The sequence below is a fragment of the Drosophila nasuta genome, unplaced genomic scaffold (assembly GCF_023558535.2).
Source record: "Drosophila nasuta strain 15112-1781.00 unplaced genomic scaffold, ASM2355853v1 ctg22_pilon, whole genome shotgun sequence".
Taxonomy (NCBI): domain Eukaryota; kingdom Metazoa; phylum Arthropoda; class Insecta; order Diptera; family Drosophilidae; genus Drosophila; species Drosophila nasuta.
The window spans coordinates 82,793-99,120 of NW_026869442.1; the positions used below are offsets into that span (position 1 = coordinate 82,793).

Genomic DNA, 16,328 nt, shown 5'->3' on the forward strand with positions numbered 1-16,328 from the left:
GATGCTTAAAACGTACTTGTGAGTATACAAAGATACTTCATTGTATAATTGTTATACTGAGTCGTTAATCTGGTCATCTTCTTTTTTTACAAAAGTGCACCTTGCCGTCCACTTTTAGCTGTTTGTCCACTAGAGGAATTTGACAACTGGCGTAAATAAACCAAGTGCCGTTTTCCAGATTAGGGTAAATATTTGTTATACGTATATTTAGTTTTTTGTTGTTCTAAGTTTAGTTTTGTCTATTTATTTTAGATTCGGCACCCAGTTATAATTTATATAAAACCCAGTATTAATTTATATAACACCCGGTATAAAGCTGAATATAATGACCCAGTCATAATGTATATAATAACCCAGTGTGTAAATTATAATAACCCAGTGGTAGAATGTTAAATTAATTTAAAATGAAACTTCAAAACACACAACTGCTTGATTAACGGCCAACCACCAAAAGCTCCAAGTCGCAGCCGTGCTGGACACATCAGCTGTCTGGGCAACGCAAACATATGAGCTGTTGCTAGCTGCAGACGCTCATTGAGCACAGGAGAATTGCTTCCCAGCAGGTGCTGTTTCTACTGCAAAACACCTGCGTCCGGCAGCCTTGCGATCTCCGTTGGCTATTTGCTCCGCACTTGTGGTGGCATCGAGGCCGAGTATCTGCGTCACCCAGGAGGAAGGCGAACGGCTGACTAACAGCTTATGTTTTTTTGTTTGTTTGTTTATTATTGTTAATTTACGTTATGTTGTTTAACTATGCATCTATAAGTGATAGTCCATCAATGTTGTAAGTGTAATATGATGTGGCGAGAAAGTTGAACCAACAACTTTTCTGGGTCCTTCATAATACAAGTACCACTGTACTATTGTATAAAATAGAAATGGTAATCATTTAAGAAGGCATGTAAGGCAACACCTATAGGCAAAATATCATTGTTAAATTGTATTTAGTTATAAAATTTAATGTTTTTGTATTGCCTGAAAAGCATGTAAAACCATACCTGCATACATTTGTATGTATGCATGTTTGTTTTGATCGACGCTACCGGTCATAGCAGTCAGCTTTCATGCAGGCGCAAAAGCTCGCAATTATTATTATTCCCCACAGATACACCACAGACAGGCACCAACACAAGGAAAGATCTTTCTGCGTGGGAGTCTCTAATGTATGTAAGTCTGTTTCACTCTAACTAATTAATAATCTATGAGCTAGAGCTAAAGCTTCCCTTTGCTGGTGGTCCATCTGACCATAGCGCTGCTACAGCTGTCTGCAGTCCCAGCGGTCAATGACCTTGCGAGACTGGCAATAGCAAAACATTTCATTGAGTGACAGCCATCAGCTGATCCTCATTTTTACTTGCATCTAGTGTTTGCCTATATTCGGTGTGATGGTCTAACATTGCATTTCTAAATGAACCCAAAACTAGTTCATTTTAGCTAATTTTATTTCTTCTCTTAACTTATTCAACATTTAAATGCAAAAATAATTATTTATATTATATTTATGCTAGATCATATTTTATATTAATAAGTGAATTATTTTTAGTTTTTCTTTATTTATTCTTTTTTTTCTTTTTGCCTTATTTTAATAATTTCCGCCTCATACACACTTACCATGTTAGTCCGTTAATCTATTTATTCATTTATTTCTCTTGTCATATTTTTGTCATCACATAATGTATTTAATATTCAAATTATTTTTGTCGTATGTTAATAAATTAAGTATGTCCGCTTAATTGTTCACTTTTATTTGGAACCATGCCTAACCAAGCAGGAGTAGGTTAGCCGAACCACTGTCTTTTAGGGATCCTGCCAACTTTTAGTTTTTGGCAATGAATGCAGGATCATGGTAGGGTGGGCGTCTGCACACAATAACAGCTGTGTTGCATGAGAGAGTGGCTCCGTCTTCTTTGTTAACCTACCTTCCTCTCCTTCCCTTTCTCTTCTCTTTCACTATTGTTTAATGTAACCTTCCCACTACACTCCTTCTTCTCTGTCTTCCCATATGTACGCGAATTTTAAATGTATTATTGTTATAAGTGGTGCGACTTATTAGTTGGCCCTTTCCTTGAACCCCATGCTATCTGAGCAAAGCCCGGAGAAGCCAGCGCGTACGCCACACTAGTAAACCTTCCACCAGCACCAGACGAATACCTCCTTAGTGATTCGTTACATCTTATTTCACAAATATTCTCTGCCATTATCTATGTAAAGATTCACAACTTTTAAGTTGAAATGAGCTTCACTTTTTGCGATGAAATCTTTGAAGAAATGAATTACCTAAGATTTATAAGTCATTAAATAAGTAATGTGTATATTGATCGACAAAGATAAGATAATAGTTTCTTCCATCAATACTAGAAGGAGTTATCGGACCACAAACATAAGAATGAATTATAAATAAAGGCCTTTTAATATATTCCTTATTCTTAACATTCTCAAATGGAAGTCTAGCTTGCTTGCCATTTATACAAGCTTCGCATAATTCATTATTTAACTAAATATCTTTTAAAAGTTCAAACAAACATATTATTTCGCACAATTTCTAAAAACTTTCCCTTACTAATATGCCCTAATCTTTCATGCCACAAACTATAGTTTTGATTTATATTAGAGTTAGTTGTATAAACTTTATGGTTAATTTTCAAATTAACAATCGATACATTGCTTTTACAAATATCTTCCAAAACTCCTTATCCATTCATGGAGATTTTACTCCCTTTGAATTGAATTCAACAGTCAAGCCTGCAGCTTGCATCTCCGATACGGATAGTAAATTTGCATCTCCGATACGGATAGTAAATTGTGTAGAACATCTTTGCAGAACAGAACATTTTCCAGTGTAACATTATTTAGATTGCTGCGGAGTTGAACTGTTCCTATTCCAAAGGCATATATATATGCAATCTCCATCGGCGTATCCAGTATTGAATAGGTTGAAAACCAATTTTTATTGTTTATCATATGGTCTGAAGCTCCGAGGCCAGTATGAAGGATATATCAGCGTCACCTGCATAATTTTTGCCCTGCCTTAACATAAACGCAAATGATCTACCTGCTTCGGCGCTAGCAGCTTGGGCTTGTTTTTCCTTGTCTTTATTTTCAAGGCTCCTTTTGAAACTAAAACAATATTTCTTAAAGTGACCCTTTTACCGCAATGGTGGTTTTACAAAAGAAAGAGTCACATGTTCGGCAGATAAAGTTTCTATAGCTGTGACTGTTCTCGTGGGGGCGCTGAAAAGTTCCAGAAATGTCTTTGCTTCCCGAAATAAAAACACTCGCGTTTTTTCACTATATATATGTTGTATATTTTCAAGACTTAGCGGGATTTTGGACGCACAGAGTTGGGGGTAATTATACCGATCTAAGTGAGACGTGGTTTTAACTGACAATAGAGAAAATGCCGACTGCATTTCGTCGATCTATTACGCTGAGCCGCGCTCAGCGGTGGTGAGTTGTGGGAGAGAGAAGCTGAGAGCACTGGAGCTTGAGTGCATTCTTACGCATTGAGCGCATTGCTAGTGAGCGAAAAAGCTTTGAGTGCTTTTCGGTCGGCGGAACGGAGGTGTGCCCCTCACCTACAATGCGCTCGCATCAACATTCTCCCCTTGCAATATTGGGATTGCAAAAATATAAAACTTGGGAGGATACCCGGCAGAACAATATCAGGATAGATAGAGTGGGTGTGTCTTGGAGCGCAACGGCGCAGTGCAGACTCCTTCAGCGCCCATGCGAGTGATGGAGAGGTCCGAGGCCCCTGGCATCGACTCGCTGTTGCGGCTTACGGGACAACACGGAACCAATTCGCGGTTCGAAAGCCGCTGTCTCCATGTGTAGCCTGACCGCCGCGGTGGGGAGTATGCTCACCCTTTGCACTGGCCGGGTGCGTGGGTAAGTGGGCCTGTGGATGCCGGCCTGGGAAACGTTGACATGGGACGTCCTTGGTGGTTCTTCTCTGGAGGGTGGTCGCGTCGGCTCCTGGGCTGGTGCCATCAGAGCAGAGGAAGACTTCGTCTCCGTCCGGGATCGTTCGACGGACCGTCGAGCTGAAAGAGGTTCGGAGGGTCCTGTCATAGGATCGATCATAGAGGTTCGTTCGACGGAGAGTCGAGCCGAAGGGTCGAAACGGATTTTGAGTGGGGGCCTAATGAAGGCTTGAGCTTAGAGGTGGGCTCGGACAGTCGAGCCGAAGAGGTCGAAATAGACTTCAATTGGGGCCTAAGAAAGGATCGAGCTTAGAGGAACACTCGACGGACAGTCGAGCCGAAGAGGTTTTCGAGTGGGGTCCCGTCACAGGACCAATCCTAGGGTTCGTTCGACGGACAGTCGAGCCGAAAAACTGAAATAGATATGGAGGGGGTCCTGTCACAGGACCAATCGTAGGAGTTCGATCGACGGACAGTCGAGTCGAAAAGGACGAGATGGACTTAGAAATGGATTCCGACACTGGGCCGGTCAGGATCCAACCGAAAATGGTCTCTTGACCGAGGAGGGTCCCACAAACGTTCGGACGAGAGCCGCCGAGAAGAACGGATGGGAGGATATCCGCGCCTAAAAGCATGTCTATCTGCGATCTCTCATAGAACTTGGGGTCGTCCAGCGGGATGCTTGGCAGATTGTCGAGAATGGTTTGTGAGACAGCGCATGAGGGCAGTTTTCCTGCTAATTGCAGAAGGACGAATGCCGATGCCTTAATCTGCAGATCTGGTCGCAACGGGGAGCCAATTAGGAATTGGCAATGCTTTCGGGGCTGGGCCGCTACAACTGAGTCAGCCCAGAGACGTGGGCTTGAACGGATGTGTACGGCATCCTCAAGCGCTTGAACAATCGTTCAGAATGAAGGTGGCCTCTGATCCAGAATCGATCAGAGCCCGAGCTGTGTGCCGAACGCCGTGATGGTAGATGTGTACAACAGCTGTACTCAGTAGAACACCTTGTGTGTTAACTGCCAGGAAAGATTGCACATTAGCTGACTGGGAAGGAGTGGACTGTATACTAGGAGAGGGATTAGTGACTGTCGGCGTCGGGTTGACTCGATGCAAGAGTGTATGATGACGACCCTTGCACGCAAAACAGTTGTGCGCACTTGTGCACTTGGCCAGGACATGGCTTCGTGCGAAACAATTTAAGCACAGCGTCTGCTGCTTGATATGGTTGACCCTTTCATTGACACCCATCTGAAGAAAACGAGGCACAATCGAATCGGATGGTTCTCCCGGAACAGAAATTGCAGGTCTGCGTCTTAATGGTCACAAAAGAATTGACCTGCTTGGCGACGGGGCCTCCTTGCGTGAGGCCCGTGGAACCGTCGGAGCGCTCGTGCTGGCTGACACTTCCGCTATCGCTTCTAGGGTGCGATACCGCTCTAGAAGGAAAGCGTTCATGTCAGCCCACGTTGGAATGTCGCTCTTATTTTGTATGGACTGTTCCCAAAGAGAAAGGGTCAATTTGGGGAGCCTCGAAGAACACAGGAAAACCAGGATGCAATCCCAATTCTCCGTGTTGATCCCTGAGTGCTCTAAGGCCATCAAGCACCCTTGGATGGTGCTCTGCAACTCCTGAATGGCTGCACCCGACTCTTGCCCAATGGCGGGCAAATTGAAAAGGATCCTCAGCTGACTGTTCACGAGCAACCGTTTGTTCTCGAAACGCTCAGTCAAGCTGGACCACGCCGACTGAAACCCTTCATTGGTCAAAGGAGACTTTGACACAATGGCATGGGCTTCCCGCTGGTCTTGGAGTTGAGATGAAAAGTTTTCAACTTCCGACAGTCTTGATTTCGGATGTAAATAGCCGTGAATAAGTCTCGGAAGGTGGGCCAGCGAGTGTAATCGCCTCCGAAAACTTCGGTGACGCACGGAGGTAAGCGACACCCTGCGGACATGAACTGCACGGCTTGCGGTTGTACGGGTGTACGGGGAGTGAGTGCCTGGGAGGCATCAGCTATTTGCTCACTTAACTGAGCGGACCACTGCTCATAGAGAAGATAGCAGTAATCATATTTTGCCTGAATAGTAGGCAACTCGTCTGTCGTCATTTCATCCGACATGACGCAGGAGCAAGTTTCGTACTCCTTCTCGACCTTGTCCCACAAGGCACGCATCTGGTCCCTCCGGACCTGGCACGTGTACAGGGATGGGCTGTCAGTAGAAGGCTTGTTAAGTCGTGCCGCAAAGTGACTGACACGGTCAGTCGCGGCGATGAACTTATTCAATGCCGAATCTACTACATTGAGTGCCATTTTACTTTGCGAACGAGTAGCAATTGGCAGCCGAGGAATAGGGATGGAAGCAACCTTGGTCTTAGGAACAGACGGAGGTTTCGTGATGAGGATCAGAGGCTTGGTACCGGAAGTGGGCGAAACACTAGCTGACCGTGCGGGGATCTCCTTTTGGTGTGAACCGGCTATGTGCTGGATGCACGAAGAGCCGACTCCTTCTTGGATCTGGCCAAAGGTGGGTTAATCGAAATTCTAGCAGCGCTAGTAGAAGGCACGGACAATTTAGCTTTAGTGTTATCGGGTTTGCCCGTTGACATGCTACGCACGGAAGACAGGAAGCAGCTGGTTTGAAACCCAGAAAAATATACCAAAAAATACCAAATGGAACTTGGTTTTTTTATATCAGGAAATGGCCCAGAAGGTGGAAACGAAACGAAAGGAACGTAGCAACTAGTAAAAAAATATACCAAAAATACTAGAAAAATACCACAGGTAGTGCTGAGGTATTTCGTACCCAAATGGGTACGGACTGTGGACACAGGCAATGAACGCAAAGGGGCGGGGAATTTCCCGCGACAATCAAGAAAATGATTGTCGAAAACAAGAACAAAAAGCACGGAAAACTACCACAAAACACAATATGCTGGAAAAACACAAAAGTGGTTAAAAATGCGCTGGATGGAAAAACAATAAATAAATTGTCACAAAAAAAACAAAAAATTATTTATATGTCTTTAATGGATATGTGGTGGAAGTAAAGGTGTGTTTATATGTATGTGTGTATATGTGTGTGTATGTCTATGTGTGTGGGACACTGGCTGGAGTACGCCTATACACCGACACTTGAGCTGGGAGTTGCTCTCAAAATACACACATTAAATATATCACTTGGCAAAAAATTCAAAAAGGGTAGGGTATGTCGAGTGCGACTACCGCTGCCCTGCCAATCTGTTACTTCACTCGCAGAAGTACTTATACACGCGGTTAAGCATGCACATCAGTATGTACGTATGTATGTATGTATGCTTGCACTGCGCTGCCAACGTCTAAGCAAGCGAAGTGCACGTATGTTTGTATGTAACAGAAAAGAGAGCGAGAGCAAGTGCGGACAACAGCGAATGCACAAGAGTACGTGTGTGTGTGTTGAGAGAGCGCGAGAGCAAGCGCGGCTGCAAGCTGGTGCGCTTGCGGACAAAAGAGAGTGCACCGAAATATGTGTATGTATGTATGTCGGCAATTACCGCGACATACAAACGTACAAGAAATAACGGACAAGAATTAAGCAAAACGAAATGCTGGTACACAGCTTGATTTAAATTAATTAATTCGTATGCTTATATATGTATGGAGTATACAATATATAATATTCGCACTTTAAGAAATGTTTCTCTGGATAATTTACACTTGTCACTGCACTTGCACTTGCAAAAAAAAGGAAACAAGTAAAGAAAGCTACAGTCGAGTGCACTCGACTGTGAGATACCCGCTACCCATTTTGAATAAAAGAAATATATTTTGCGATAATTTTCTCAAAATATACCGAATATACTGCAAAATACTAAAAATATACCAAATAGTATATTTGGTATATTGATATAGTACCGCATTCAAAATATACCATAGACGGCACAATATACCAGATTGTCATCTAAAGCAACAACCCTAGTAAGTAGACGTGTTTTGCCCATACAAAAGTATTTCTTTAATAACTTCGACAATTTTCATCTGATCGCAACCAAATTTTCAGGAATCATAACTACTATAGTTATTATTATATATACCAAAATTCGCAACTCTAACTTTAAAATTACGCTTGTTATTCGATTTTTGATTTTCGGGGGCGGAAGTGGGCGTGGCAAAAATTTGAAACAAACTTGATCTGCGTGCAAACATAACAAATGCTGTCGAAAAAATTATAGCTCTATCTCTTATAGTCTCTGAGATCTAGGTGTTCATACGGACGGACGGACAGACACACAGACACATAGATGGACAGACGGACAGACGGACAGACGGACATGGCTAGATCGTCTCGGCTGTTAACGCTGATCAAGAATATATATACTTTATAGGGTCGGAGATGCCTCCTTCTACCTGTTACATACATTTCCTGCCGGCACAAAGTTATAATACCCTTCTACCCTATGGGTAGCGGGTATAAAACACACATGCATACATACGTACGCGATTGGCGAAAAACAGATATAATTATTTATTATATATGTATGTATATAGGCAAAAAACCATGGAAAAGGTCGTCCGAAGAAAAAAGAAGGCAATTTGGCAAAAGCTATTGGAAAACTTTTGCGCAATATGGCGGAACTGGAGGGCGGACGACCGTGGAAGAAGGAATACGAAAGAAGCAAAAATTGTGGTACTTATCTGCGGATGTATGCTGGAGTACCGATGAAATGATTATCCGGCTCGAAGGACCAAATGTTTGCGTAGGGGCGCTGAAAAGTTCCAAGAGTTTTTCCTTTTCGAAATAAAAACACTCGCGGCCTTTCTTATAATATATATAGATTTATTCTGAAACTTAGCGGGTTGTTGTACACGCACAATTGGGGGGTAATTAGACCGTATAACTAGAATCGTTGGTTTGAACTCTCGCATCAACAGGGTCAGAGATGTCTCGTTCTACTTGTTACATACATTTCCTGCAGGCACAAAGTTATAATACCCTTCTACCTTATGGGTAGCGGATGTAAAAAATGAACAGTGGTTGTCTACTTATACAACTGAAACTGTGCCGTTCATAGCATCTCAAACAGACCCAGAATTTGTGGAGGGACTTAAGCGAAGAATTGATAATCCACCACATCAGGATGATGCTGAGATAGACACCTCTGCCATGCAGAGAATAACCCTGGCTCCAGGCGAAGGCCAACGACCTTTACACATGATTCTCGATGCTTACTCGGAAGAGTTAGCATTCCCTCCAATTTATGCTGGGATAAAAACCTTGTCCACTTAGCTTTTCCGCAATTGTAAAATCTGAGCTTAGGATAGGTTGTCGAATTAACAAATTATTATTGAATTATAAAAAGTTAGAGCTGATCCAAACTTTTAGTAATATTGCTATTTGCTTAAGGAAACAAAACGGCTCACGCGCCATTACAGGCTCTAACGCTCTCAACGAAGAGCATATAGTGTGGGGTCCTGTCACGGTCGTCATGTGGTGAGAAACTGTACCACAATTATCTTATTGGCCCGTGTCGAGAAAATTTAATAATTATAACACTGCCAGTGTGCACTGGCACGTCTGTGCCTTTTGGTTTTCTCTGATAATGCTTTATTAAAAAATCTAAGCATGATCTTAGTCTAAGTACATAATAAGAAAGCACACGGCGAAGCTGTCGATACCGGCAGCGAAGCGGCTGCATTGCTATGTATTACATTTTATATTATGTATTCTAAGAATATGCGACAAAGCATATTAGAGAGAGAGAGAGAGAGAGTCTAATGTGCACATATGCATGCACTCGAGTCGGAATGTAAAGGGACAAAGTATTGCTATTTTACTGTAACGAAGTGTCGCTGCTTAACTTTCACATTTGGTACAGTGTTCCCTTGAGATATAGGTATACTATGTAAAGCAACAAAGTAATGCTGTTTAGCTGTTTTGCATTTCAGCAAAGAAGTGTTGCCGCTTTACTGTTTATGTTTGGTACAGTGTTCTCTCAATATATGCACATACTACAATAGATAGTATTATTCCTGAAGGGTGTTCGTACGTCTCCTGCTCACTGGGAAGCAGAAAAAAGTAATGGCGATGATTCGATAATTCGGTCTTTGGTCGTTTGATTAGTTCAGATCCTGTAACTTGTGCTAGGTATTTTGATTATCGGTGTCGTCAGGTTTTAACAATTATGAAGAGGGAGGTGGCGTTTTCGCAAACCATCCAGTCCTCAAGTATTATTGGCGTGTTGAATTCCAACGGCGAGGTTCGCCTCATAATCATGGCATGTTTTGGCTGAAGGATGCCCCTTCTTTGGACTTTGAAAATGAATTGTCTATAGCGTCAGTCATTTCATTTATTGACCAATTCATTACCACAGATGTAACTGATACTGAGTTAGCTCAGTATATTGACATTCTTGTATGCGTGAAGTGAGGGTAACTCTATTTGTCGCTTCGGTATTCCATAATTTCCCATGCCACAAACAGATAAAGTTCAATCTCTCCTAAATTTCCCTTTGATTCTGACACTTTAAGTCAATTAATCATATTCGAGAATTTCTTATCTCACCAACAATTGAACCTCAGCTACGAGGACTCTAAGTATGCATTGAGATCTGTCTTGAAAAAGCCACAAATATTTCTGAAGATATCATTAGTAGCCATTAAAGTTAACGATTCAATAAACATATTCTCTCTCAATACAAAGGGCCAATATGGATATTTAGTTCATATTGGATCCCTATGCCTGTTGCCGTTATATAATTAATTATATAAACAAATCCCAAAGAGGAATCTCCAAAATAATGCGTGAAGCAGTGAACGAGATTCACAGAGGCATCTTCAGCATTAGACAAAAGCTGCAAGATATTGCCCACAAGTTTATAGATATTCTCGAAGGCCTAAGTTTAGCCGATTTTGCTGCAAATTATAATTTTCCGAAATCCTGTCGGTCAGCACGTCAAGATGCAGATGACGGTGGTGATGGAGAAAACAAGGTCCTATCAAATTCCATTCACGCTCTTCGTGATGGTAGTGGCTTCATTAGGGAACGGACCAAACCAGCAATTATTAGGTTTAGGAAGTTCAATCTAAATGCAGACAGAGAGAACTATTTTATGGAACTTTTAATGTTATATTTTCCGCGGAGGGATGAACAGGTAGATTTGCTTAGGGTTAATTGTGAAAGCGTGTATTTTAGAGGATTTAGAAGACGTGCTTAAAAGGGCCATAGAAGCTGAGGGAAATTTTGAAGAACGGATCAGGCAGATAGTTTAGTTAATCAGTTTAGGGCTTTCGCGATCCCTGAAATAAATTCTCAAGTAAATGTCTTGAACTTAAATGCCGTTATTGTTCCAGAAGATTCGGTCAATCTCATCCGACTCTTTAAGCTCCCTCAAATTATATATATATACTTAGCAAGCATAGTTAAGTCTTTGAATCTTAAGCAAAACTTATTTCACGCATGTACTGCATAATGCTAAAGAAATGAAAATAATCGGTGCCAAAATGTTATCTCCTTAGATGATATTCTTAAGCAAATTTTGCTAACAGGGAAACCTCATTTGGAAGAATTTCAATAATTGTTTGTCCTACGTCCCGTAGGAGATCGATGGATTTGGAGTGCAATATTTGGGTGTACTTTGTGGGATATGTTTAAGTTTTTGAGCTCGCAGAGATTATGCGACAACGAGACGATCAAGAATTTGTGCTAGCGCTTAATAACATGGCATGAAAAATGACAATAAATGATATAAATTTACTTAGAGCTATAGTTTCGGTCTTAGACCAATTTCCTAATGATGCCATTTATTTGTTTTGCGTAATGAGGATTCAAATATTTTTAACACTGCTAAGTTAATAACGATACCTTCGGAGCAGTTCATTTCCACTAACTATAAAAGTCATACCAACGTGGTGATCCACACAAATCCTGGTATGCAAAGGGAAAATTTATGGAAACCGTTGTGGTATTAGTCTTGATTGCCATTCGACTTCTAGTGGATCTAGTCTAAGGAAAGGCATTCTTATATTCGTCAAAAACGAAGTTTTTGAGAATGTTAGTCTCTGCTCAAGCGAACGATATTATTCTGACCCCAAAAATTTAGCTTCCGCAGTATTCGAGTATGCAGTGTTTTGTCGGGAGCAGCAGACAGCGCATGTTAATGCAATGCTGTGACAGCGTCTGCCAGCAGTGCTGCATCTGCTGGCAGCGCCGTATGCTTCTGTTAGCGATCGCTTGCTGTTCGATCGGCTAATTGCTTTACTCTTGTTAGACTCTTGAATTGTAATTCGTTGTTATCGTGTCGGTGGCGAAGCTTGGTACTACGCAAGTCACAGCCAAACATTCTAAGGTGGTTACATATACGTACATATGTACCATCTCAATAAACAATTCAATTGTAACTCTGTTGTATATCGTGTCGGTGGCGAAGCTTGAAAGTGTTCAAGTCACAGCCAAAACATACATAAGTGGTTACATATATGTACATATGTACCACAGCAATAAACATTTAATTTGAATTCGCGTGTTTTATTTATAAACAATATTCTTGCGAATAAAAGTTACTAAAAAGCTTAGTAGCTCAACATTTGAGGCCCCGGCGAGATACATATTCTCGCTTAGTGTTGTGAATGCAATTGATTTTGCATAAATAATTGTTGAAAATAACTAAACATAAATAAAAGTAAACAATAACAATTGTTGAAACATTGAAAGTGCAAGTGCTGGAGAGTGCAAAGTGCTAGAGTTGGAATTGATTTAAATATGTACATATGCATATATATTTAACAAGCGGTGCATTTCTATTCTTGCATTCTCCGTTGTTTGCGCATGTTCGCCGTTGCTCTGCGTCTTGCGCACCCTCTCCGCACTCCGTCGCTTGTCTATGCTCTCCGCTACTCCGCTGTCGCAGCTGCGTGCATTGACCTTCAGTCTTGCTGCTCTCTTATGCTCTCGGTTTGTGTGATCTAAATCAGCTAATCAACTGATTAACTTTGAACAGCTGCTGTGCGTAAGCAACTCGCGCGCGTTTGTGATCGCGGCTTTGACGCGTTTTCCGTGGTGCGCTTCACTTTAAGCTGCTGCTGTGCTTAACCAACTAGCGCGCGGCTGTGATCGCGAGTTTGACGCGTTTTGTCTTGCTTTGAACTGCTGCTGTGCTTAAGCAAACCGCGCGCATTTGTAATCGCGGTTTGACGCGTTTTTCTGCTGCGCTGCACAGTAAGTTTGCCATACAAAGTGAGCAATTGCCAGTTAGCCAAAGTGCGGTTAACTGCTAACAATGGAAAACTCGATAAACGAGCAAGCGACTACTGTCGAAAATCGCGCGCGGTTTTTCAAGCGGAAGGTTCTATCGCTCTATGATAGCCTTGTGAGACTCGATGCGTCGCTTTCTGAAGTTAAGCTAGCTACATTTAATTCATCTGAATTAGCAGTACGGTTGGAGCTATTAGAACGTGCTCAAGCTTCATTTGACTTAGCTCAGAATGCGCTAGAGGAGATCGACTATAATGAGATCGGTAGTGAAACGTGGGACAATTTCGATGAGCGTTTTCTTGAAGTGAAATCGCGTGTTCGGACGCATTTTGACAGTCGTGAGCGTCAATTGATTCGGTCGCCCACATTGCGGCGTGATGAGACTATCGAACCTTCGGCTAATGGCCCGGTGCCCGCGCTAATAGACGTCGTCTACCCGAGCTCAAACTTCCCACGTTCGGTTGAGATTATAAGGAGGTGCGTCCAAACACAATACCCGACTTGAAGGTGGATGCCACATTCCGCAAGGTGCCGAGGCATGCGTTAACCTTTGAGCTGTGGAAGATCGACGAGGATCGCCTAGAAGCCGTTGCTCGAGCACAATATGGAACATTCTACGACAACTGTGCGTACATCATTTATGCATCGAGTTTAGTGGGACACTGTGCGAATCACGAGACCATCACACGCGAGCAAAAGCCGAATGTGCCGTTGGAGCGTTACATACATTATTGGCTGGGCAGCAATGTCAGCGAACAGAATCGCTCGAATGTTGTGCACAATATTCAGCAGCTAAACTCGTATCTAGGCAATGTGGCGTCCATTTATCGCGAGACGCAGAATCACGAAAGCGCACGCTTTCTACTACTTCAAGAAGGGCTACGATGTTCTCTCTGGCGCCTTGAACAACTCGGTTCAAAAGGTGCGCCTCTTTCAGATGTACGGTCGCAAGTGGCTGCGTGCTATTGAGCTGGCTGAGATTAAGTGGTCACACTACAATTCGGATTACATCATGGTGCTGCAGATGGAGGCCATCACCTTTGTGTGGATTGGACGCTCGAGTGCCTCGATTGAGCGTCGAAGTGCGCTCGCTTGGGTGCAGCGACAACGTGGCAAGGATTCTCGCACTATTTGCATCGTTGGCGATGGCTACGAGCAGTCGATGAGTGCGGAGCACAAGCAGGCATGGAATATGGTGTTGCCACTCCAGCAACGTCGTGTCTTTCAATCCAATCAGCAGCTGGACAGCAACAGCTATGACTCCAAGACGAATGACGATATCAATGGCAGCAGCAACAAGTTTCGCATTTACAAGTGCAATCAACGTGGGCGATTGCATCTCGATCAACTGCACATGGGCATGCCCAGCAAGGATGATCTAAGCGATGCGCATGGCGTCTATCTGCTCGACAACTATGGTCAAAGCATTTGGCTGTGGGTTGGCGCCCTGCCACTCAAGCGGATGCTCTCATGGGCGTGCATTTGTGAAGAAAGAAGTATGCAAACAGCACGCTCGTGGTGCGTGTGCTCGAGGGACAGAAACCCGTGGAGTTTAAGCGTTTGTTTGGCAACTGGCTGACGGTGTGGCAGGATAGTACACGAGGCCACAAGCCTGTTTCCACCAAGTTTGGCAAATTGGCAGCGGACACACAGTTGGTGGACGATGGACGTGGCGAGCGTGTTTTGTATCGCATCTTTGGCGATCAACTGGTCGAGCTGCCGGCCACCAAAGTGACGTTCTTCACCACCAACGCCTCCTATGTGCTCAAGTACACCGTCGTTGTGGCCGCTGATCTGGCCAGTGTGGGCGTCAAGAGCATCATCTACCAGTGGAACGGTTCGGAGGCATCTGCGGAGACAATTGCCAAGGCAGATAGCTTTGCCATGACTAGTTTCGAGTCGATGCAAGGTGCGGAGGCGATGTTTGTGCAGCTCTACGAGTTCGATGAGACGCCACATTTCTTGCAGCTCTTCGAGGGCAAACTGATCATAATGCGAGGTCAACGCAGCGAGCTGCTGCACTCCAATAACAATCACAATTGGGACTTCAAGACCAATATTATGCTGGAGACCTTTTTGCTGAAGATCTATGGCGATGCCAGCTACAACCCAAGGCTGTCGAAGAGCATCCATTGTCAGCGATCAGCTCCAAGGATTGCTATGCCATCAAGACGAATCATGTGTGGGTCTGGTGTGGACAGAGCAGCACTGGCGATGCTCGGGAGATGGCCAAATCGGTGGGCGCACTACTGGGCGAAAGTTCGCTGATGCTGGAGGGCAAGGAGAGCAAAGAATTCTGGCAATCGGTGTCAATGTACTTCATTCAGACTTTCGTCATCAATGGGCAATCGTGTGGCAGCACCCGGAGAGCCATAAACAAACTCTGTCTACTGCCCCTGAAGGATGATGTTGAAAGATAGGTTTTCAACGGCGGGAGTATGTCGGGAGCAGCAGACAGCGCATGTTAATGCAATGCTGTGACAGCGTCTGCCAGCAGCGCTGCATCTGCTGGCAGCACCGTATGCTCTCTGTTAGCGATCGCTTGCTGTTCGATCGGCTAATTGCTTTACTCTTGTTAGACTCTTGAATTGTAATTCGTTGTTATCGTGTCGGTGGCGAAGCTTGGTACTACGCAAGTCACAGCCAAACATTCTAAGGTGGTTACATATAGGTACCTATGTACCATCTCAATAAACAATTCAATTGTTACTCTGTTGTATATCGTGTCGGTGGCGAAGCTTGAAAATGTTCAAGTCACAGCCAAAACATACATAAGTGGTTACATATATGTACATATGTACCACAGCAATAAACATTTAATTTGAATTCGCGTGTTTTATTTATAAACAATATTCTTGCGAATAAAAGTTACTAAAAAGCTTAGTAGCTCAACAGTTTAAGTTTTAGAATTCCTCATTCTATGTATATAGAATACTAACATATCCTTCGCATAGGTTCGAAACTGAATTTGTATGTATTTGTATGTATTTTTGTTGTATTTTTGGACTGCTATTCTAGTTACAGTGCTGGGAGATTTTAATTTGTGTTTTCGAGTTTTTGGCAGCTAATAGTTTTAGGTCCTTGTTAGATTTGAACACGTCCACAATATTAATTGGACTTGCTCAAATATTACGGATACAAGGGCCACAGTACGAACATATGAGGCAATTTATA

The 16,328-nt window shown here is 43.1% G+C and overlaps 1 pseudogene; it reads left to right on the forward strand.

The window, feature by feature from the left end:
- Window positions 1-8,530: 8,530 nt before the first annotated feature.
- LOC132797803 (villin-like protein quail) lies at window positions 8,531-15,784 on the forward strand (annotated as a pseudogene).
- Window positions 15,785-16,328: the final 544 nt, after the last annotated feature.